Source organism: Aedes aegypti, chromosome 2 (genome assembly GCF_002204515.2).
Source record: "Aedes aegypti strain LVP_AGWG chromosome 2, AaegL5.0 Primary Assembly, whole genome shotgun sequence".
Lineage (NCBI taxonomy): Eukaryota > Metazoa > Arthropoda > Insecta > Diptera > Culicidae > Aedes > Aedes aegypti.
Genome location: NC_035108.1, coordinates 318,293,129 through 318,315,584, shown reverse-complemented (window position 1 = coordinate 318,315,584; position 22,456 = coordinate 318,293,129). Strand labels below are relative to the sequence as shown.

The 22,456-nt window shown below is 43.6% G+C and overlaps 1 protein-coding gene across 5 annotated transcripts in view; it reads right to left on the bottom strand.

Moving 5' to 3' along the window:
* Positions 1-15,963, bottom strand: part of LOC5570472 (proton-coupled amino acid transporter-like protein CG1139) — a 37,521-nt gene extending 21,558 nt beyond the window's left edge. Inside the window, exons 1-2 of one of the 5 annotated variants that reach the window (XM_021845775.1) lie at positions 15,803-15,963; positions 15,628-15,740 (exon numbers count right to left, since the gene is read on the bottom strand). The gene's annotated coding sequence lies outside the window, so the exon portion shown is untranslated. Of the gene's footprint in view, positions 1-3,877; positions 4,278-15,627 lie in introns of those variants that run through there. The other 4 variants (XM_021845776.1, XM_021845774.1, XM_021845780.1 and 1 more) reach the window with 4 other exon arrangements.
* Between the last annotated feature and the right edge of the window lie 6,493 nt (positions 15,964-22,456).

Sequence of the window (22,456 nt, the reverse complement as noted above, 5' to 3'; positions counted from 1 at the left end):
TCCACCGCTTCACTACCGACGCGTGACATGTTTGATCCTGCCCTCATCACCCGCTCCCGCAGGAGCAAGTGTCAAGGTCGAAGGATCAAACACTACTAACGAACCGATCACTTTTCCACCGCTTCACTACCGACGCGTGACATGTTTGATCCTGCCCTCATCACCCGCTCCCGCAGGAGCAAGTGTCAAGGTCGAAGGATCAAACACTACTAACGAACCGATCACTTTTCCACCGCTTCACTACCGACGCGCGACATGTTTGATCCTGCCCTCATCACCCACTCCCGCAGGAGCAAGTGTCAAGGTCGAAGGATCAAACACTACTAACGAACCGATCACTTTTCCACCGCTTCACTACCGACGCGTGACATGTTTGATCCTGCCCTCATCACCCGCTCCCGCAGGAGCAAGTGTCAAGGTCGAAGGATCAAACACTACTAACGAACCGATCACTTTTCCACCGCTTCACTACCGACGCGCGACATGTTTGATCCTGCCCTCATCACCCGCTCCCGTAGGAGCAAGTGTCAAGGTCGAAGGATCAAACACTACTAACGAACCGATCACTTTTCCACCGCTTCACTACCGACGCGTGACATGTTTGATCCTGCCCTCATCACCCACTCCCGCAGGAGCAAGTGTCAAGGTCGAAGGATCAAACACTACTAACGAACCGATCACTTTTCCACCGCTTCACTACCGACGCGCGACATGTTTGATCCTGCCCTCATCACCCACTCCCGCAGGAGCAAGTGTCAAGGTCGAAGGATCAAACACTACTAACGAACCGATCACTTTTCCACCGCTTCACTACCGACGCGTGACATGTTTGATCCTGCCCTCATCACCCGCTCCCGCAGGAGCAAGTGTCAAGGTCGAAGGATCAAACACTACTAACGAACCGATCACTTTTCCACCGCTTCACTACCGACGCGCGACATGTTTGATCCTGCACTCATCACCCACTCCCGCAGGAGCAAGTGTCAAGGTCGAAGGATCAAACACTACTAACGAACCGATCACTTTTCCACCGCTTCACTACCGACGCGTGACATGTTTGATCCTGCCCTCATCACCCACTCCCGCAGGAGCAAGTGTCAAGGTCGAAGGATCAAACACTACTAACGAACCGATCACTTTTCCACCGCTTCACTACCGACGCGCGACATGTTTGATCCTGCCCTCATCACCCGCTCCCGTAGGAGCAAGTGTCAAGGTCGAAGGATCAAACACTACTAACGAACCGATCACTTTTCCACCGCTTCACTACCGACGCGCGACATGTTTGATCCTGCCCTCATCACCCGCTCCCGCAGGAGCAAGTGTCAAGGTCGAAGGATCAAACACTACTAACGAACCGATCACTTTTCCACCGCTTCACTACCGACGCGTGACATGTTTGATCCTGCCCTCATCACCCGCTCCCGCAGGAGCAAGTGTCAAGGTCGAAGGATCAAACACTACTAACGAACCGATCACTTTTCCACCGCTTCACTACCGACGCGCGACATGTTTGATCCTGCCCTCATCACCCGCTCCCGTAGGAGCAAGTGTCAAGGTCGAAGGATCAAACACTACTAACGAACCGATCACTTTTCCACCGCTTCACTACCGACGCGCGACATGTTTGATCCTGCCCTCATCACCCGCTCCCGTAGGAGCAAGTGTCAAGGTCGAAGGATCAAACACTACTAACGAACCGATCACTTTTCCACCGCTTCACTACCGACGCGCGACATGTTTGATCCTGCCCTCATCACCCGCTCCCGCAGGAGCAAGTGTCAAGGTCGAAGGATCAAACACTACTAACGAACCGATCACTTTTCCACCGCTTCACTACCGACGCGTGACATGTTTGATCCTGCCCTCATCACCCGCTCCCGCAGGAGCAAGTGTCAAGGTCGAAGGATCAAACACTACTAACGAACCGATCACTTTTCCACCGCTTCACTACCGACGCGTGACATGTTTGATCCTGCCCTCATCACCCACTCCCGCAGGAGCAAGTGTCAAGGTCGAAGGATCAAACACTACTAACGAACCGATCACTTTTCCACCGCTTCACTACCGACGCGCGACATGTTTGATCCTGCCCTCATCACCCGCTCCCGTAGGAGCAAGTGTCAAGGTCGAAGGATCAAACACTACTAACGAACCGATCACTTTTCCACCGCTTCACTACCGACGCGCGACATGTTTGATCCTGCCCTCATCACCCGCTCCCGCAGGAGCAAGTGTCAAGGTCGAAGGATCAAACACTACTAACGAACCGATCACTTTTCCACCGCTTCACTACCGACGCGTGACATGTTTGATCCTGCCCTCATCACCCGCTCCCGCAGGAGCAAGTGTCAAGGTCGAAGGATCAAACACTACTAACGAACCGATCACTTTTCCACCGCTTCACTACCGACGCGCGACATGTTTGATCCTGCCCTCATCACCCACTCCCGCAGGAGCAAGTGTCAAGGTCGAAGGATCAAACACTACTAACGAACCGATCACTTTTCCACCGCTTCACTACCGACGCGTGACATGTTTGATCCTGCCCTCATCACCCGCTCCCGCAGGAGCAAGTGTCAAGGTCGAAGGATCAAACACTACTAACGAACCGATCACTTTTCCACCGCTTCACTACCGACGCGCGACATGTTTGATCCTGCCCTCATCACCCACTCCCGCAGGAGCAAGTGTCAAGGTCGAAGGATCAAACACTACTAACGAACCGATCACTTTTCCACCGCTTCACTACCGACGCGTGACATGTTTGATCCTGCCCTCATCACCCGCTCCCGTAGGAGCAAGTGTCAAGGTCGAAGGATCAAACACTACTAACGAACCGATCACTTTTCCACCGCTTCACTACCGACGCGCGACATGTTTGATCCTGCACTCATCACCCACTCCCGCAGGAGCAAGTGTCAAGGTCGAAGGATCAAACACTACTAACGAACCGATCACTTTTCCACCGCTTCACTACCGACGCGCGACATGTTTGATCCTGCCCTCATCACCCACTCCCGCAGGAGCAAGTGTCAAGGTCGAAGGATCAAACACTACTCAGAAAGAATCGATAGAAACGTAAAAACGAAAAATTGAGAAATTCTTGGTTTCAGACTAATTATGCCAAATGATTATTATGCCAAAAGACCCTTATGCCAAACGACCATTATGCCAAATGACTTTATGCCAAACGGCTTTATGCCAAACGACTTTATGCCAAATGACCTACCACCAGTACAGGTCGGACTCGATTATCCGGGGACTCGATTATCCGGGATTCGATTATCCGGAATTTTAGACTCGATTATCCGAAATTTGATTTTTGATGTTCTTGTTTTTCAATTTTTATGCACTCATCTGAGATAATTTGGTAATGGTTTTGCAGTTTTGAACGTATTTAAGAACAGGGGTTTGAAAAAATGGTTTTTGTGTATGCTGGTCAAAAAAAATGTTTTCTTGTAAAGACCCCTACTGTTCCTGGAAATAATTTCTGGCTACGCCACCGCATCATATAAATAAAACAACAAAAAAAGATAATATTTATGTTCTTTTATCGAAGATTTCAATTTTTTTCTTAGTGATTCGATTATCCGGAGTGAAAAAAAATCGATACTCCGGATAATCGAGTCCGACCTGTACTATACACTAATATGCTAGAAAACTGGACTGGACTGGACCGACCGAATAGAACCCAGACACCTTCAGCATGGCTTTGCTTTGAAGCCGCGGACTCTAACAATTCGGCTAAGGAAGGTCCCGGCTATAAGCTGCATCAATACGATGATAAAATGAATGCCACTATTCAACACTACAGTTAGTACGCATAAATCACCAAAATTCCTCCTAACGACTGCACAATGAAACATTCACTTACTTTTCAATTCACTTAATCGATTTGAACCAATTATCACATCATCCGCAAACTACAACGGTCGGCCTGCTTCTTACTTGACCTAGACCCACTGACTAAATTGAGCTCAATTCAAGCGTCCTATCGTTGAACCGAAAATACAATGCATTGCCGAAAGTACCGACTTCTACGCTCACTGCTACCAACAGATTTGAGTAGCTACCGGTGGCACCGCGCTGTCGAGCAGAAAATTCAATTACTCTCTGACAAACAAATTTCACCGCTCCCACGCACTTCGTACAATTTATAACGACGAATAGTTCTGAGTATTGAGACCGGAAAAGTGCAAAGCTTCGAATCAAGTTCAGCTATGGGAGGGTGAATTTATCTTCGACTTCCGATCCGAATCACCGTTTGTATGCAACTGTGAAAAAAATTGCATCGCAAAGATCACCTCTGCAGCCAGGAAAATCGATCTTGTGACGTTCGCTTCAGTAGGGTTGGCACTCGTTCAAAAAGGGTGATCAACTATGTCTACAGTACTGGGTACTAGGGTAATCTGTTGGTAAATGTACGCCTATAATTTTTCTGTGAATACATTTGAACTTCACAAATTCAATTAAGTTAAATTGCAGGAAAATACAGAGGTGTTGCGAATTTATTTAGGCGTTACCCCAAGAAGTTCAGAAAAATGACGTTCACTAAGTATCATACTACAAATATTGATTTCAAAGCTCAGTATTTCTTCCTTCCATCTCAGGCCCATTTCAAAATCAACTTCACTAGCCCGAATGTTACTTGGATTAATGCCATAGATAGTTTATTCATCCAAAAATCAATTTTACCAGTGATTTTTCTTTTTTTAATCAACGGCTATTTCTTCAAGATGTTTAACCTAGTAGCGCCATGAGTACATTTTTAACATATGATTTTTATTCGTGTTATTATAATATAATAATAGTGCTGTATGAATAGTGACATTCGAGCTTTTCTTATTCGAACTTGTGTCATTTGGGTTGTTCCGAACTCATTCAAATCTGGGACAAAACTAAAAACCCCTGGAAACATTTAAATAGTAGGGGTATTCACTTAAAGCTGCGTAACGTGTGATTTTGCGTAATTGTAGCGATGAAATATTTCGAATGAAATAATTCTCTTCTGACTCAGTGCGATGTCAAAAGAGTGATCAATAATCTAGTTACCCGCAGCAAACTTATGTCATTTCAACGATTGTTGTTGTTTGAACTTGAAAAATGGAATGGAATAAATGTAAAAACGGAAGGATTTTGTTGCTTTTTGCAGATTTGACTGCTGTTTTAAATAATAATTACTGAAAATCATGAATGTGATAGTTGAATTTAAGAGATGAAAAAATGGGTTGCGCAAGATCAAGTGTCGTTAAGTTGTAAAATTGTGTTGCACAGCATTAAAGTGATTGAATGGAAGAAAAGCTTGAACCGAATTCTATTAAAAATTGGATTCGGATTGTGTTAAGTTGGGTTGCATGAATGGGGTATTTGAGAATATAAAGAATTAAACACACTACTCGTTTTTGAAGCGCAAACACCGTCGTCAGTTACATCACTATCTGCTCCCCTCCTACAAAGACCCTCCTAATTATTAACAAGATTTAGTTTCCATGACTGTTCTTCAGGCATTTCAGACCTCTTAAGAATGCCTATCAAACAAAATTCTTACTCGTGAATCTTATCTCAAGATTTGCTGACCTCATTTCCTAAATTGGGAAAAAGTTTGTTTGTTATTCTCATCATGACAACGAAACAAGGATAAACAACGCCTTCCTAGATTGAAAAACTGACGAATTTCAACAATTTGAAATGTTTCCTTCACAGTTTACGCGATTTCGTGAAAGATTTGAGTTTTTCAGTTTGCCACGATATACGCGGGGATTTACGCCGTTAAGTGAATACCCCTATTAAAGTATTTTTTACTCTTGACCTCCAACATGAAGATGGGCAATAAAACCACCTTTTTCAGGGCTGTTCTGGATCATAATCCCCTGTTCTGGTTTACAATGTGTTGACATGGTGATTGGGAGGAAATTCTCCCTTCACACCAATTGGCAGTGAGCTAAATTAAGCCGGTCACGTTTCTTTCGATGAATTACTTCAGCTTTCGGTTTGATGCATTCCTACAAGATCTGTATCATCTATATTTTTATCGTATTTATTGATAATTTAATGAATTTCTGCTCAGTATGATCATGTCTTTACGTTACTAAGAAGATTACATTCAGAATGTAACTACAATGCAAAACCTATTCTACGGAGATACTATCAATGAAAACCACAGCAGCCATTTAATGGCTCAATTGAACAACAAGTGTCCAATAAAACAAAACCAATCACGTCTTTTCTCACTTGTGCGAATGAATGAACGTCACCACCGTATGCCAACAAACCATCACGCTCCACTTCACCGACATTCCCCGCGAAGAACGCCATCAGTTAACCTTTTCTCCGTGCACTCACTGTTTGTGCACTTTGGAATGCCACTGGCCCATAATTCCCGCCAATTGAATCTGTCCCCAGAGCTCTGGCACCGGTGCTCTTAACCAGTGATTCCGAACCTTTTTGGAGGTGTGCCCTCTTTTGAAGTGTTACAAACACCCTGCTACTTTAAAAATGGAGCTTCTCGAAATAGAAGTTCATGGAAGTCTTCCATAGATCTCATTATAAATCAACAAACTCGTGCCTTCAAATTATCAAAGTTTTTGAGAGGATTTTGGAAAAACACCCACAAAGATTACAAGATTCTGCAGATTACTGCGGGCATAACCAAGGGTTCCATTAAAATCCGCGAAATCCTCAGCAAGACATTTTTCTAAGATAGGTAAGATATCCACAAAGCATCATCACAGCAAGCAGCTTTGAAGATTTAAAAAAGGGTTTTATAGGAACTAAACGACGATCGTTCAAAGAATTTGTTGAAAAATTCGCCAAATACTCTTGTAAAACCTTGTCAGATATCCGTCAGGTCCTTCTTCGAGGTGTTGTTTCAAGGCTCCGTAGTAATATATCAGTGAAATCTTCTAAAAAGTTCTACTCCTGGTTTGCCTTATCAGTGCTGTTGAAACCAGTTTTTTCGCTCTGAATCAAAATAATGTTCATACATAATCATCATTCCACTGCACTTTTTATCTGGAATGCAGAGAAATGTCTCACAAAGGTTTTGTTTAACAAAAAACCTGTTTTTACACTTTGTATGCTATTCATGCATTGTTTTCAGTTCTTTATAAATTTGCCTCATATTTTGCACCTTTGTTACATACATATTCAACAAAGAATTATAAAAATCTATCCATAATTCTTAGAGTTAAAAATTCTGAGCATTTTATAATGTTGAAAAAAGGCTTCGTGCACTCCCTCAGAAATCGTCACGGCCTTTAGTAGCCTGCGGACCACCGGTTAAGAATCCCTGCTCTTAATAAATAGGTATAGAGAACATATGCATCGTGCATCACGCGAGTCCATCATCGTGGACGTCACTTGACTAGTGCAGTCAGTTCAGTGGGCCGACCCTACAGACATCATCTATTGCTAGCCAGTGGGTAATTGTGCCTCGGTGAGATCAATTGGCCCGTTTATGAGCTAGCAGTGTCATATTCCTTGGCGCGACACGAAAGGAAACCGGTGCTGATGAAATTTCGCTACGAGAATCGAGACGCATCTCGTTAGAAATGTATTCAGCGTGTGAGAAGGATGTAGTCAGACCTCTTCCGTTTGAAATTTACGTACCGTGTAGTCTTTCGGTATTCGGTGATTGAATATGTCTTGTCACGTACAAATTGAGCAGATACCGGATGACAGTGCCTTCAAGAACTCAATTGATACATTTAATAACTTGAACATCGCTGACAAGGGCCCAAGGGTTTTGGCAAATGCTGCATATGGCGTACCTTTGGTACTTCGGGAAACTGAAGGAATAAAATAGACTACCTTGTGTGGTCCTTAGCCTGCTGCTCAGCAACTCATATCCCTACTCCTTGGCGGTACTGTCGAAATTATCAAAGGAGATCAGGTTGACCACATGGAGAAGTTCAGACTGACTATGGAAAAGTTCAGTATAGCATTCCGTACCGACGAAACCTGGTCGATTTGTGATTCTATCTGCTGTGGTGATCTCTAGATGGATCATCATAGGAGAATTACAATTCGACCACGTTTTGTTTGATTGACACACATTTCCGATGTCAGGACCTATCGTGGCGCTTAAATTTCACGAGCCGAAAGGGGCTGAGATAAGGATGGGAGCATTTTGACGGACGAACGCGAGGTGATCGAAAGGTGGAAGTTGCACTTCGAAAAGCACCCAAATGATGCTGAAAGCGTAGGCAATACTGCAGAGGATGAGAACCAAACCCCCTCCCCCCAACCGCCTTTGAGGGATATGAAGGATGCCATTCGCCAGTTCAAGAATAATAAAGCTGATGGTAAGGATGGTATTGGAACTGAACTCATGAAGATAGGCTCAGAGAGGCCGCCCAGTGACCATTTGGCGTCACATAAGGAAGGGATAGTATCCCCATCTACAACAAATACAACACGTAGAATTGTGTGAAAATTCAAGCGATCAACACTCTAAATGCAGCATAGAAAGGTTATACCTTATCTTTAATTAGTCATCTGTCACCTGTAGTCAACGAGTTCGTGGGAAGCTATTGACCTTCCAGTCGTCGCGCGGTTTGCCATCGTCAGAACCACCGCGCTGCTGTTGTGAACAAAAAGCGAGGTTGTGCAAAATACAGCAGCGCGATGACTGAAGTGTTCTTCTTCTTCTTTCTGGCGTTACGTCCCAACTGGGACAAAGCCTGCTTCTCAGATTAGTGTTCTTATGAGCACTTCCACAGTTATTAACTGAGAGATTTATTTGCCGATTGACCATTTTTGCATGTGTATATCGTGTGGCAGGTACGAAGATACTCTATGCCCTGGGAATCGAGAAAATTTCCTTTACGAAAAGATCCTCGACCAGCGGGATTTGAACCCACGACCCTCAGCATGGTCATGCTGAATAGCTGCGCGATTACCGCAACGGCTATCTGGGTCCTTGACTAAAGTGTTAAGTTTGGCGATTATCCCAAATCGTTTGAATCCCCGTGGAAACTTCGGCTATATGCAAGATTTTCGAGCCTGTTTTTTAATGTTCCGCTTGAAGGTGTTTCGCGGGAGCCGGGTTTAACAGCCGAAGTACGGTTTTTAACAGATCCAGACAATTTGTTAGCTTTGCGGAAGATATGGAAATTGTCGTTCATCATCTGTGGAAGTTACACCGGTTTCAAATACACTGGTATTGAAATAAAATGACCATGTACAAATACAAATTTTAATTATTTTGTGTGGACAAAAACCTACTAGGGGCATGGCTGATTTTGGATTATGGGGGCTCGGGTCAGATCTTATGCGTTTTGTCAAGCCATAAACTGGTGTATTGAAACAAGTTTTTGAATAGAAAGTTCTATTCAAATTCATAAGTGTGTAAACTCTTGTCACCTTTAAATTATGACAAATAGAATAAATGCACTAGTTCATTTCTTTTACTTTATAAACTGAGTTTTTTCAGTTATTAACTGAGAGCTTTCTTTGCCAAAATTTCCATTTTCACATTCGTAGTGAGCCGGATCCTATTCATGGCACTTCTGATTCACTTCGGCAGTGGGTTTTTAAAAGCTACTGAGTACATATTAGGTAGGCTACAATATGCGACGTACTAAAGTGCTTCCTATCGCAAAGATTCAGACCATTTGGCCGAGTAAAACGCCCTATAAAAGTGCACCCTTTATCGTGTGGCAGTAGGGTGGCTTAAAATTTAAAAAAAAAGTAGTGATCTGTGAAATTTTCAGCTTTATATGTGCCCGAAAGCAATGTAGGTTTTGCAATTACTATGTTTACTGTTTGTGTACGGTAATAACTGTGAAAAAATATTCCTAACTCGTTAGTAGTGGGATGTAAGTAAAAACTCCCATTTGAGATACTGCTGCGCCTCAACATTTGGTCCGTCCGAACCGGATACCGTACCTATGGAGTGGAACCGGACTACAGTCCCCGGTTCAGTATCGAAGCGTTCTCGCTGGTCAACGAGGCGACCATCCGAGAAAGTCCCGCCAATCAAAAGGAGTCGCTCGGTCTTACTGCTGATCTTCCATGGTCATCGAGGCGACCAACCTAGGAATGCCCGCCGATCAACGTGGCTATTGTTGCCAATGGTGACATTCTTGCTGCCAGCAAGAATACCATAGAGAATACCGATCAGCGATCGGTACCGTCTGGAAGCCTTGTACTAGTAAACGAGGCGTACAGTAGAAGCAGGACCCGTTTACCCAGCTATTCGAGGCGACCAGTCCAGGAATTCCCGCCGATCTGCGAGAGATCGGTACGAAGCGTGATAAATCCCGGTCGCCAAGAGCTGTGACACCCCGCATAAATGAGATACAGAAATTTATCCATCTATTAACGCGACCAAGTCATCCGTAACCTGGAGGAGGCGCAGGATGGCCTATCCAAGACGAGATCATCCTTGCTACGAACGAACGAGAAGCAGCTGGATATATACCATCGAGAGTACACCAGTCTTCATCGGGAGATCCTGTAACGGGTTCAAACGACGGAGTACGAAGAGCATGATAAGCTGCATCCAATGTTCGACCAGCTTCACACCGAAGTGCTGCTGAGGATCGAGCAGCTATCCGCCAGTTTGGCTGCATAGGCAGCGGTCAGAGTACGGCCATGAGAATGGAGTCCAAGCACTCTCATCAGTCCAGCAGGAAGCAACCTTACCGCACTGGAATACCTAGCAAGCCACCAGCCAAATCGCGAGATAGACTGCTGTCAGAGTCCACTCAGAGAGAGCTCTCTGACACACCAAGAGTAAAGACGAAATTGCTACCAGGCGTACTCTGCTCAGAGAAAGTGCTCCAACCCATCTTGTGCAGATGGCTGAGTAAAGCAGTGGCACCTGCTTGAGTAGCCAAGTCCCATGCTAGTGAAGTATCCCGACTACGAAAGGCATCTCGGATTCATCGTTTGCCAGTGCCCACCGAAAAAGGGGTTTCCGAGTCATCAGGGCCGACTCACTCGAACGCATTCCTACCAACATTGGATCGAGGAAGCCCAAAAGGAGAAAGTATTCTCCGATTCGCCCAGAGTAGAGTCAGCGAAAAGTACTGTGTCGCACAACATGCCAGCAATCAGGGCACATCAGCGAAGTGATTGCCTTGAACACCATCAGAAGTCGACTCGAGAGGATGCGTCCGAACAGTCAGATGTCGATTCATCGATCGGTGGAGTGACATGTGCCGACCAAGTGGAATTTGCTACCAAGGAGCAGTCTGCGTATTCCAGAGAAGAGCAGTTACACCATACAGCCGCGGATCCAGGTTCTTCACGAGGAGACATGTGATGTACAACCGGGTTATGGCCGTGCAGAGAGTTGCCTGGCATCCAGTGGAAATCCGTGAGATAGCACTGTGGCTAATACCAACCTGAGACGAGACTCGCGAAGACGGTCTTCTTTTTCTGTGATTGCTGAGTTTTTTTCTTATTCCACTTTGTGTTTATACCTGTTTATACCAATTATGCGCAAGCCGTTCAAATCCTCACATGAACCTCTCAGCAAAAAATGATTGAGTTTGCATCACATCGAATCATAAATAGCCGTTTGAGTGAAATTTCATGCCAACAAACGTAGCAGACATTAGAAATAATTAATCTTCTGCTTAGATTTATCAGTAACTTTGGAAAAAACTGCTCCGCTGACTAAGGTTTTCAATAACAATTTACTTTGAACACAATACTTTTCACTTTTTCAGCCATAAAAACGGTGGGCTGCATTTGACGTTTCGTGAGAGGGGAATCTGGGCTGCATATGACGTTGATATTTTTCCTCTTCGCGAGTCTCTCTCAGATACCAACCAAATGGAGTTCATTCCAGAGGAATACTCTAGGCTGTCGTATGTAAAGCCATGGTGTGTTACGACAGCTACCAACCTAATGAAGCTCGCTCAGGAGGAGCCTTCAGAGCAACCAACAAATGTGAAGACATCACCAAGTCAGCTGATGCTCTTAACTCATCCGAAATTTGATGTAGCGGCTCGTACTCGTCGAACCGAAAAGGAGTGCCCTACTTCTGAACATTGAGAGGTGAATGCTGACACTTCCAAAACTTTTGAGTTCCTGGAAAGAAGTTGCAACGCTTCGGATGGGGTTCCGAGTCGCTATCAACCAAGGACAACGAGAAAATAGCACATCCAACCAGTCAAACCAGTGACTTATGCGAGCCATCTGAGATCTGCAGAACACACTAGATTGTTCAACTAGCGAATGTGCCTCCCTGAACTGTACAACGCAGGTTCCACGAACCAACATGTTGGAATGCACGAATATGTTCCTACAAAATGTTTGCTAGCAGTTCGTGCAAATATTACACAGTTCGCGCAATCATTCGTGCAACTTGTACAAATGTTCGTGCATTGCACGCACTGTGTAATCAAAGCTTAAGGCTACATGTACACAGTAACTATAACTAGAAATGAGCTATTCCTGAAGGTCCCACTTACCCCGGATTCTCACTTGCCCCGAGGTACCTTACACATGCTTCAGCCCAGTTGTAAACCATTCAATTTTAAGTAACTTGGCAAAAAATTTTTGTTGTTGCTCCTAAAATGAACGATTTGGAACTTTTTTTCACTATGGTGGTATTGTGTGGTCCAACGATAATCAGTTTTCTAGCTCCAGTGTTTTAAATTGCGAGCTTCATCGCTATGCGGTTAGTGTAACCAAGCATTTAGCCGCATCGGGTCAAGTAGTGTGGGTTCGATTCCTGGTTCAGGCCGGAAAACTTTTCGTGAGGAATGTTTTCCGTTTGTGCCACTGGGCGTTGCATGCTAGTCCGTTGTTTAGTGTGGTGCTTCCGTTGTTTAGTGTGGATAAATCGTCCACTGGAAGCATTAACGTGTAGGTGTCTTTAAAAAAATCTAATATCTCATCAAAGTCGTCAATGAAACTTTTTTAGAGTATGAATTAATACCCAATTTTGTAAGTAAATGAACTCGTTATTTCTTTCCGTTTGGGAGTTATTGTTGTTTTTCTTGCAAAACCACGCCTACTTTGGGTGTGAATATCTTTTATTAGAGCAAACTAAGATTTATCTTTTGACGGAATTTATAAGACTGAACAAAATATTATATTATATCAAAAAATAACAAAAAATAACAGATGTGTAATTTTTGTAACTCTAATAAAATAATAACTTTTGAACTAAAATAGACATCAACAATTTTATTGCATGAAAATCTGCGTTCTTTTTCAAATTCTATAAATCGTTCATAGACTACTTTGACGAGAAGTTAATATTAAAGAAACTAAAGTTAAAAACATATATTTCTTAGATCACTCTACATTGATTGGGGGAAAACGCTCTGAATGGGTTAAATTGTGAGCTTGCAACTTTCCTCTATAATTTCTACAAATAAGAAAGTTAGTTATACCATTTCTATGAAAATGTGAACCACCCTTATTTTCAATAACACCAAACAAAAAGCCTAACTAAAACAAAAAACTTTCTAGACTGTTTTCGTCCAATGATCCATTCTAAAGCTCAAATTGTATCTTGCCGCGTGAAACTGCTTTCTGGGCCATAGAGCATTGATGAATCTATTAGTGCAAGTTTTAAGATATTCTCTGTCTAGGGAGTCTTAAATCGTTCAGAAACATTTATAAGTGATTTGTGAATTTCGTTCAATATTATTTCTTAGCTTTGGATTGATCTTAATTTTAAGGCAACGCAGTTTTTAAGATAAACGAGGTGCTTGTTCGCCCCTCTACTTTTTTTTTCGAAAGAAAATTATTCCAGTGATCATTTAAATTTGCAATTTTTTGTGTAGACTTTGAATTTGATTTTTTCAGTTTAGTTCTCCGCTGTTAAGTTGTGCGCATTAATAGATATAATAAATTTAACATCCTGAAATAGCTAATTTACTGTTTCTTATAAACTATTGGTAGAACAATGAAAACAATGTGGCAAGCTTCAAGAAGGCCAAGGAATAGTTTTGTTACGTTTCTACTTATTATGAAATTCTTTTCACAGAATTTCACATTCACCCCAAAAAGTCAACTTTCTTGAAAAAAATGGTATACTCATAATTGTCATAGTAATTTCAAGGTGATGAACGAACATCTGGTCATCTGGTATGCACACTTGCTATATTTTATTTTCAATTCTTTCAAGTTTGACCGTTCTCAGGATTTTTTTGAAATATACTTCGAGAAGGACAAAATACCGCCTTCTTTTGATAATTTATCTTTTTCGCTGGTTCATCATCCTGCACATTTTAAAACCGCACCACGTTCCGGGAAAACGATTAGTTCAGGGAAACGACGTTCGCGGAAAAGTAGCACAATCGAAAATAGCGGTCAAAGTCACCACTTTGGGGACACGATCCGTCATCAATTTGAAAATTTCCGAAAGCAGTTTTTCGTTCAGAATCATGAAAGTTAACATGAAAATGTGTTCACTGTATTCTACTGTCCAACCGAAACACAGTGAACACATTTTCGTCGAAAAAATTCAGTTTTGAACAGAAAAACTGCTGATGAAGTTGCGATGCTGATGATGATTACGATGACGGATCGTTAAAGTTGCCTATCACTGCGATAGTTAAATTTCCATTTGAAAGCTAAGTAGTCAAAATAAACATTAAAACAAAGTGTTGCAATGACAAAGATTTGTTAAAAAATATCCTTGGAAGAAAATAATCTTTTGCTGGACTTTTTTTTCCATTGTGGTTCAAACTATTGAAAAATCTTGTGCGATTTTCGAGAAGCATTTGAATATGTAGTTTATAAACCAAATAAGAGAATTTCAACTGATTTGTTTTAATAATCTTCAGGACTTTTACTTCAAATTCTTGCAGCAGAGTTTTGATGAATTTCAATAGGAGTTCCTTAAGTTGTCCCTGAGTCCTGAGAGCTATTCCAAATAATTAAGTTTAATAGTTAGAAAAAAGTGGAAAGCCAAAGCTGCTTGGAACCCACGTTACGGCTCGGGTTCTATTTAAAAGAGCGCTCCTATTTTTATATTTTTCCTCCTCCCAGAAAAAAATGAGCAAGTTCCGTCATTCTTTTGTGCTCAAGCATGTTTTTCAAATTCTTAACTGCCGCAAACATAAAGGCAAAGTTCCTCGAACAGCAACATCGAAACGAAGAAGTGCAAACTCGTTCGACGAAACAATTGTCTGGGAGATTACTCGTTTCGACCCTTCCATTATCCTAGATTCCATCACAACAACATACAATCAATGAACTCTTCAAAAATCCCATCCAACCGTTCGCCGTTTTGATAGCGTGATTCACCCAACATAAAAACACGCCATGCATCCTTCATATATGTGTACACATGTTTTCCTTCTTGCCGTATAGCGGAACCGCGTGGTAAAAATGCGGCGATGTAATGTGCGAGTTAAAGTGCATCCATCCCCTAGTCCTTGGCGATGAATGAGTCGAGCGGGCGCGACTGTCAGCGAGGGGGGTGTAGTGGGTGATGGTGAAATTTCGCTTCCCTTGCCCCAACACCCCCATTTTGGGGATGTATTTTTAGACATCCACCGCGAGGGCTCACCCCAGTCCAATGGTGAAGATGAACGTGATTTCTAGTAACCATCTTGGCTTCGGTTTGCCAAATCGAAACACTTGGACTTTGAGTAGACATGCATTCTTGAGTTGACGGCAATTTGTTGCCGCGAAATGTGTTTTACTCACTTGTCTTCGAATCTGACGAAATGCACTTTGCACCAAATTACATAATACACCCCGTTAAACTCGTACCAGTTGGATCAGGATTATCCTTCGGAACGATAGGACACTTGTAAGCACTACGCAAAAGAATCACCTCCAGTCACTGTTATTCTCGAGAGCTCGAAAAATGGACAATTACCCAGTAGTTCAGCACACGGATCACGCCAGACAAACAATCCTCTAGAATCGCACTTGAGACGAGTTTCACTACACAGTTTATCCTTTTATACGTGCCGTCCGTGCTGACGGCGACCAACCAGATCAGTACGGTTCGGCTGGTGTGGTGAAACTGTGAGAGAAAATTTCCCGTACTTGCCTTGTATACGTCGACGGGCAGGATGATGGGGGAGAGCTGGGCTGTACGCTTCAGAGTAGGGAAATTGCATTTTGTTCGGAGATATCCTTTCGGTTAAAATTGTCGTAACTCAAACAGTTGGTGTTTTAATTGACAACTCTCCAATCATACCACCAATAGTTTACAGATGTGTATCTGTTCCCATTGCAACGACCACAATGGCAACTCATTTCATTTACAGTTTAAGCTCAAGGGACCGTTATAATAGAGAATAGTTATAACATTGACCTATTTTTTCAAACTACCGAAATATTAGTCCGAGTAATATATTTATCCAACGAAGTTTGCCGAGTCAGATTAGCGTTCTCAAAAAAACAATCTATTACGGACGATCGACGGAATCAAGACTAATCGTGCCCGGTTTGCGTTGTGCGAGTGCGTAAAGATGTAGGTAAACTAGTTTTAAGCTAGAGTAATTTTCCTTCTTATCCATGGATCGCATCACCGACTATAGGTGACTCCCAGATCATATAGCCCAGATTCCTCCTTTACTCCTTTTCTAATAGGACTTGACTGGCGGCGTTTTCATTTATTTAACTAATAGCTAAACATATTACACTTAATCAACAATATCACGCCACAATACTCGGTTTGTGGCCGTCTCTCTACATCCTTGGTTCTGCGCCACGGTCGCCAAATCGATACGCACTTGATCCGCCCACCTAGCTCGCTGCACTCCACGCCTTCTTGTACCAATCGGATCTGAAGCGAACACAACCTTTGCAGGGTTGCTGTCCGGCATTCTTGCAACATGCCCTGCCCATCGTATCCTTCCAGCTTTGGCCACACCTGCACACCGCCAAAGATCGTCATAAGCACATGGTGTTTGAAGATTCCAAGTACTTGCAAGTCCTCCTCGAACATCGTCCACGTTTCATGCCCGTAGAGGACTACCGGCCTTATGACCGTTTTGAACATGGTACATTTGGTGCGGGTGTGAATCTATTTTGACTACAGCCTCATGTTAAGCCCATATTAGGCCCGACGTCCACTGATGATGCACCTCCGTATTTCACGGCTTATGTTATTGTCAGCTGTCAGCAAGTATCCAGGGTAGACGAACTCGTCGACCACCTCGAACGTATCCCCGTCTATCGTAACACTGCTAGCTAGGCGAGCCCTGTAGCACTCGGTCCCACCAGCTAGCATTTACTTTGTCTAGTTCGCATTCACCTCCGGTCCAACTTTTGCTGTCTTGCATTTCAGGCGGGTGTATACTAGAATGATGCAAATTTTGAAGTTTCTGCTCCCCTATGCTTAAACGGTGTCAATTATGATAAAAATCATTCTCCCAAAATTTGAACAGGTTTAGAACAGATCTGGTTGTGCACAAGCCATTTGAAGTTTATGTGGAAATTACTATGGAAAAGGCAAACGTTTTGTGTCCTGTCCTCTAACTGTTTGTCATAATAATCTATGGAAAAGTGAACAAAATCTTCTCATTTGAAATTTTTCCAACTACAACTTTGCCGAAAACCATATATTCATGGGACATAAGGATAATTTGTTATTATTGATAACAATGTCCAAATCATGCTGAAATGATCATTCCATTACCTTCAGAGCAACACTGCCTTTTTACTGTAGAACATAGTAGTCTGGATTACTTTTAACTATTATTCCCGCCAGGAGCTCCACTGTTGCCTTCTGAACAGTTGGCAAAGTATGTAAAATGCAAAGCCATGATGATGATGATGAATAACAATTCATCCAGACGTCCAATCAAATTGTGGTCTTCGGCAAAGTTGTAGCTGGAAGGACTTCATATGAGAAGAGTTTTTTTTCACTTTTCCATACAATTTTATGATGAACACAAAATGTAAGCGTTTTCCATATAAACTTCATATGGCGTGTGCACAGTCAAATTTTATCCAAATCATTTCGAACTTTGGGAAAATGCTATTTACAAATAGAAGAAGAAACGGAAGAAGAAACATCTTTTGCTGGCGAAAAAAGGCGGGATTATAAATGTCAACGCGAAAATGTATGCCGTATGACACTTATGCACCCAACATGTTTCTGAGCGAGAACAAAGGGAACACCAGCGACATTATTCTTGTATGGTTTATTATTTCTATTTATTTACAATAAAAGAAATCCTTTAAGCATAGGGGAGCCAAAATTTAAAAATTAGCATCACTCTAGTGTAAACTGTACAGGTCTGCCACCTTTTCAAATGTTCGGCCGACAATGTCAATATCATCCACGAAGCAAACAAATTGACTGGATCTCTTAAAAATCGTACCCCGGCTGTTGAGCCCGGTTCTTCGCATAACACCTTCTAGCGCAATATTGAACAACAGGCACGAAAATCCATCACCTTGTCGTAGTCCCCGGCAGGATCCAAACGAACTAGAATGTACGCCTGAAACCTTCACACAATTTTGCACACCTTCCATCGTCGCTCTTATCAGTCTCGTGAGCTTCCCGGGAAAACTGTTCTCGTCCATAATTTTCCATAGTGATCGCTCGAAAGTTCTTACAATCTAACTTGACGCCTTTTTTGTAGATGGGGCATATCATCCCTTTCTTCCACTCCTCCGGTAGCTGTTCTGTTTCCCAGATTGTGCCTATCAGCCAGTGCAAACAAATGAGTTCAGCTCCGATACCATTCTTACCAGCAGCTTTATTGTTCTTGAGCTGGTAAATGGCATCCTTAACCTCCCTCAAAGTGGGGGCTGGTTGGTTTCCATCCTCCGCAGTACCGACGAAGGCATTTCCTCTGTTGCCCTGACCTTCATTGCCTGTGCTCTCAGCGCCATTCAGGTGCTCGTCTAAGTGCTGCTTCCACCTTTCGATCACCTCACGCTCGTCCGTCAAAATGCTCCCATCCTTATCCCTGCACATCTCGGTTCTGATAGAACTTGCGTGTTTATTAAGACCGGCGCAGCTGTTCCATCTCCTCGCACTCCGTTTCCTTCAGGCGGCGTTTTTCTTCCGAAAGAGGCGGGTCTGCTGTTGCCGTTTCCGTCTATAACGCTCCACGTTCTCCACTGTCTTTACGTTGTGCCGAGTCCCTTGCTGCAGCATGACCGCCCGCGCTGCGTTCTTCTCCTCCAGAATCTGCCTACATTCCTCGTAGATCCAATCGTTCCGACGACTCTGTCCCACGTACCAGACGTTGCTCTCAGCTGCATTGTTGATGGCTGCCTTCGCTGTTCTCCTGCAGTCCTCAAGAGGGGTTGCATCCAGTTCACCCACTTCCGGTAATGCAGCCTCGCGATGCTGCGTGTATGCGATTACGACATCCGGTTGCTCAAGCCGCTCTAGGTCATACCGGGGTGGTCGTTGGTACCGTTTGTCATCACCAGATAATGCTCATAGTTAATATTAGCGCCTCGATTGGTCCTGAGTCCATAATGTCGGAGAAGTGCCGTCCATCATTCAGAACGTGGTCGATTTGTGATCTCCAGGTGTATCGATATGGAAGGCTGTGATGGAAGCAGGCTTTATTTTGCTCATCTTGATCTGATAGATGGAGCGTCCTCGTACGCTTACAACAATTATGAGTCAGAATTCGATGTTGGTTGAATAATCCGTGGCTGAAAGAGTGGAGAGAAACTTTGGCTCTATCCAAATGCACATCTTACATTTGACAGCTCTAGCTTACTGTGAAGCTCTGCAAACACATCATCATTGCTTTTGGGATGAACTGAGGTTGGTTTCTCCGTCAACGCAAGAGCATGATTTTGCTTTCCTCTTTGCCTTTTTGGGCAAAGAGCTACAAAGAGACAACGAAGAGCTGTCTGGAAATGCTCTTCCCCGAACTGAGAAACGGGAAAAAATGCACTCCCCCTAACTGAGAAAGGGAGAAAATAATCTCTTTCTCTTTTAAGCACTGAGGTTGTCAAAACAAACTCTTTACCACTGTGGGAATGAAAATAAGCAAAGACAAACGTGTAAACTCTTCATCCCGCAGATCAAGTACGCTCAGTTTGTGTGTGGGTTAAATCGCTTCTCTTTTGTAGTTGATCATTAAAAGGGGGAGAAAAAGGATAAGTCAAGAGCAAGGAAAAAGCCTGGATGGAAGTAGGTGCTAAGATTGGCCATGTTCTTGGAGGCGGCGAAATCAAGTAGCTCTAAGCCGTTTTCGTTCGTTAGCCAGTGGGCTCTGAACTTTACAATAGTCGGACTGAACTCCTCCTGGCCAACCTGAGCGTTTAGATCCCCTATGATGATTTTGATGTCGTTGCTTGGGTAGCTGTCGTACTCGCGTTCGAGCTGCGCGTAAATAACGTTTTTATCATCATCGGTGCTTCCGGAGTAAGGGCTGTGCTCGAAGAATCGGCCTTTGATTCTCAATTTAAACAATATCTCATTGATCGGCCACCACCCGATCACGCGACTCTGCATTCACCCATCACTATGAAGGCTGTTCCCAGCTCGTGTGTATTGCCGCAGCTCTGGTAGATGGTATGATTACCTCTGAAATTTCGCAACATTGATCCCTTCCAGCAACGCTACGATGCCGAATCCGCGGCCCTTAAGCACACCAGCGAGTATGCGATGAAGTTGAGAGATTAACAGTTCCACATACCGAGCTTCCAATCGCTAGTCCCTTTACGTCGCTGTGGTCTTCGCCGATTGTTCTGGTTCGTATTATCTATTTGATTATTCGTTGCTTGATTTTTGTACGGTTGGCTTGCATGGCCTGACACCTACGCCCTAGATTTCCAGAGGACCATTCCCCCTAAACGTTTGGAGGGCCAAACTGTACAGTCTAGCTAAAAGTCCTTCTATGGCACTCAGACGGTGATCAGCCGCCCCTGACATGGGGAACCGCTGCTGTTGGGAGCCGCTCCTAACATGGAGTACAGTCGCTCCAGGTTTGTAGAAGCAAACCCCCCTTCCCTATCAGCATACGACCAGAGTTCCCACCGGGGTTGGTTACCCGATCTTCCCTAAGGTTACTTGTACCCCGGCCAGTATCGCGAGGAGGTAGGGATAGGAGTTGCTGGGCAGGAGGCTAAGGACCACACAGAGGTGTGTATTTTATTCCTTCAGGTACACGAGGTACCAATGGTACGCCATGCCCAGTATTTACCAACCATTCAGTTAACATCTATACAGATAACATGAAATGTTCAAACCTCGCCATATCGTTGTGCACTTGGTCTGCCAATCTGCTTGTACTAACCATATCAGAATAGAGTATCAATTTTTGCAGGCTTGTCACCCGGAATTCTAGCTACATTCCTTGTTTATCGTATACTTTCAGCTCTCGTACACCTTCTGAGCGTTGGGTTCGTCGGAATCTATGACAAAAAGTCGAAAAAACAGAAGGTTTCGCCGTAGAATTAAACGAACTCGTTGTTCATCTTTCACATTACATTACATTTGCATTACTCATTTTTACATTAAAATCGGGCAAGGATTCGCCCCTTGCGTCTGATCGTAACAACGATTCTGTACCATCTGTCTGCTCGGTGGTACTCTTCGCTCCAGATGACCTTCGATGACCGTCCGAGATTTAGTGGTGGTAGGTAATCGAATGTCCGAGTTGATGTGAACCTATTAACTACCACGCTCAAGAGTAACAACAGTAGCTCAGTTCCGAGCCCATAGTTAGGTTCAAGCTATCGCTGCGACCAGACGTATTTTCAAACCGCTCCGTATCGCTTTGTTTCGAGTTTCATTCGTTTATTCTCGCACCTTGTTGTGCAGAATTTCAATCGCGTCAGTTTTCTGTCTGACGACCATCCAAACCCGTGCTATTAAAAATAGCAACCATGGCTGCCGTACGTGCCCGTGAGAACACGTTCAAGGTGGACTTATCCAACTTCCCGAAGCGACCTTCCTTTGAGGAAATCCATTCTTTCGTTCATGAGACCATTGGACTAAGTATTGATCAAGTGCTGAGTTTGCAAATGAACCACGCGCAAAATTGCGCGCATGTGAAATGCCGTGATATGAAGACTGCCCAGGATGCTGTTGATCATCACAACGGTCGTCACGAGTTGGAGGTGAACAAAACGAAGATCAAAGTTCGCTTGATGATGGACGATGGAGGCGTCGAAGTCAAGATCCACGATCTATCCGAAAACGTTCGGAACGAAGACATCGCTGCTTTTCTCAAGCAGTACGGCGAGATTATCTCGATTAAGGAGCTTGTTTGGGGAGACAACTTTGCGTTCAAAGGCGTATCATCAGGAGTGCGGGTGGCTAAAATGATTTTGCATCGCCACATCAAGTCATTCGTGACAATTATGGGTGAGGAGAGCCTAATCTCCTACAGAAACCAGCCGCAATATTGTAGGCATTGTATAGGCTGACCATAAGCTAACCAGATAAAAACGGGACAAATGAGGAACAAATACGGGACATTCTTACAAAAACATAAATAATGCTCTCATAGACTATGTACATAGGGACCTTCCTTAGCCTAGTGTTAATGTTCACGGCTGCAAAGTAAAGCCATGCTGAGATTGTCTGGATTCG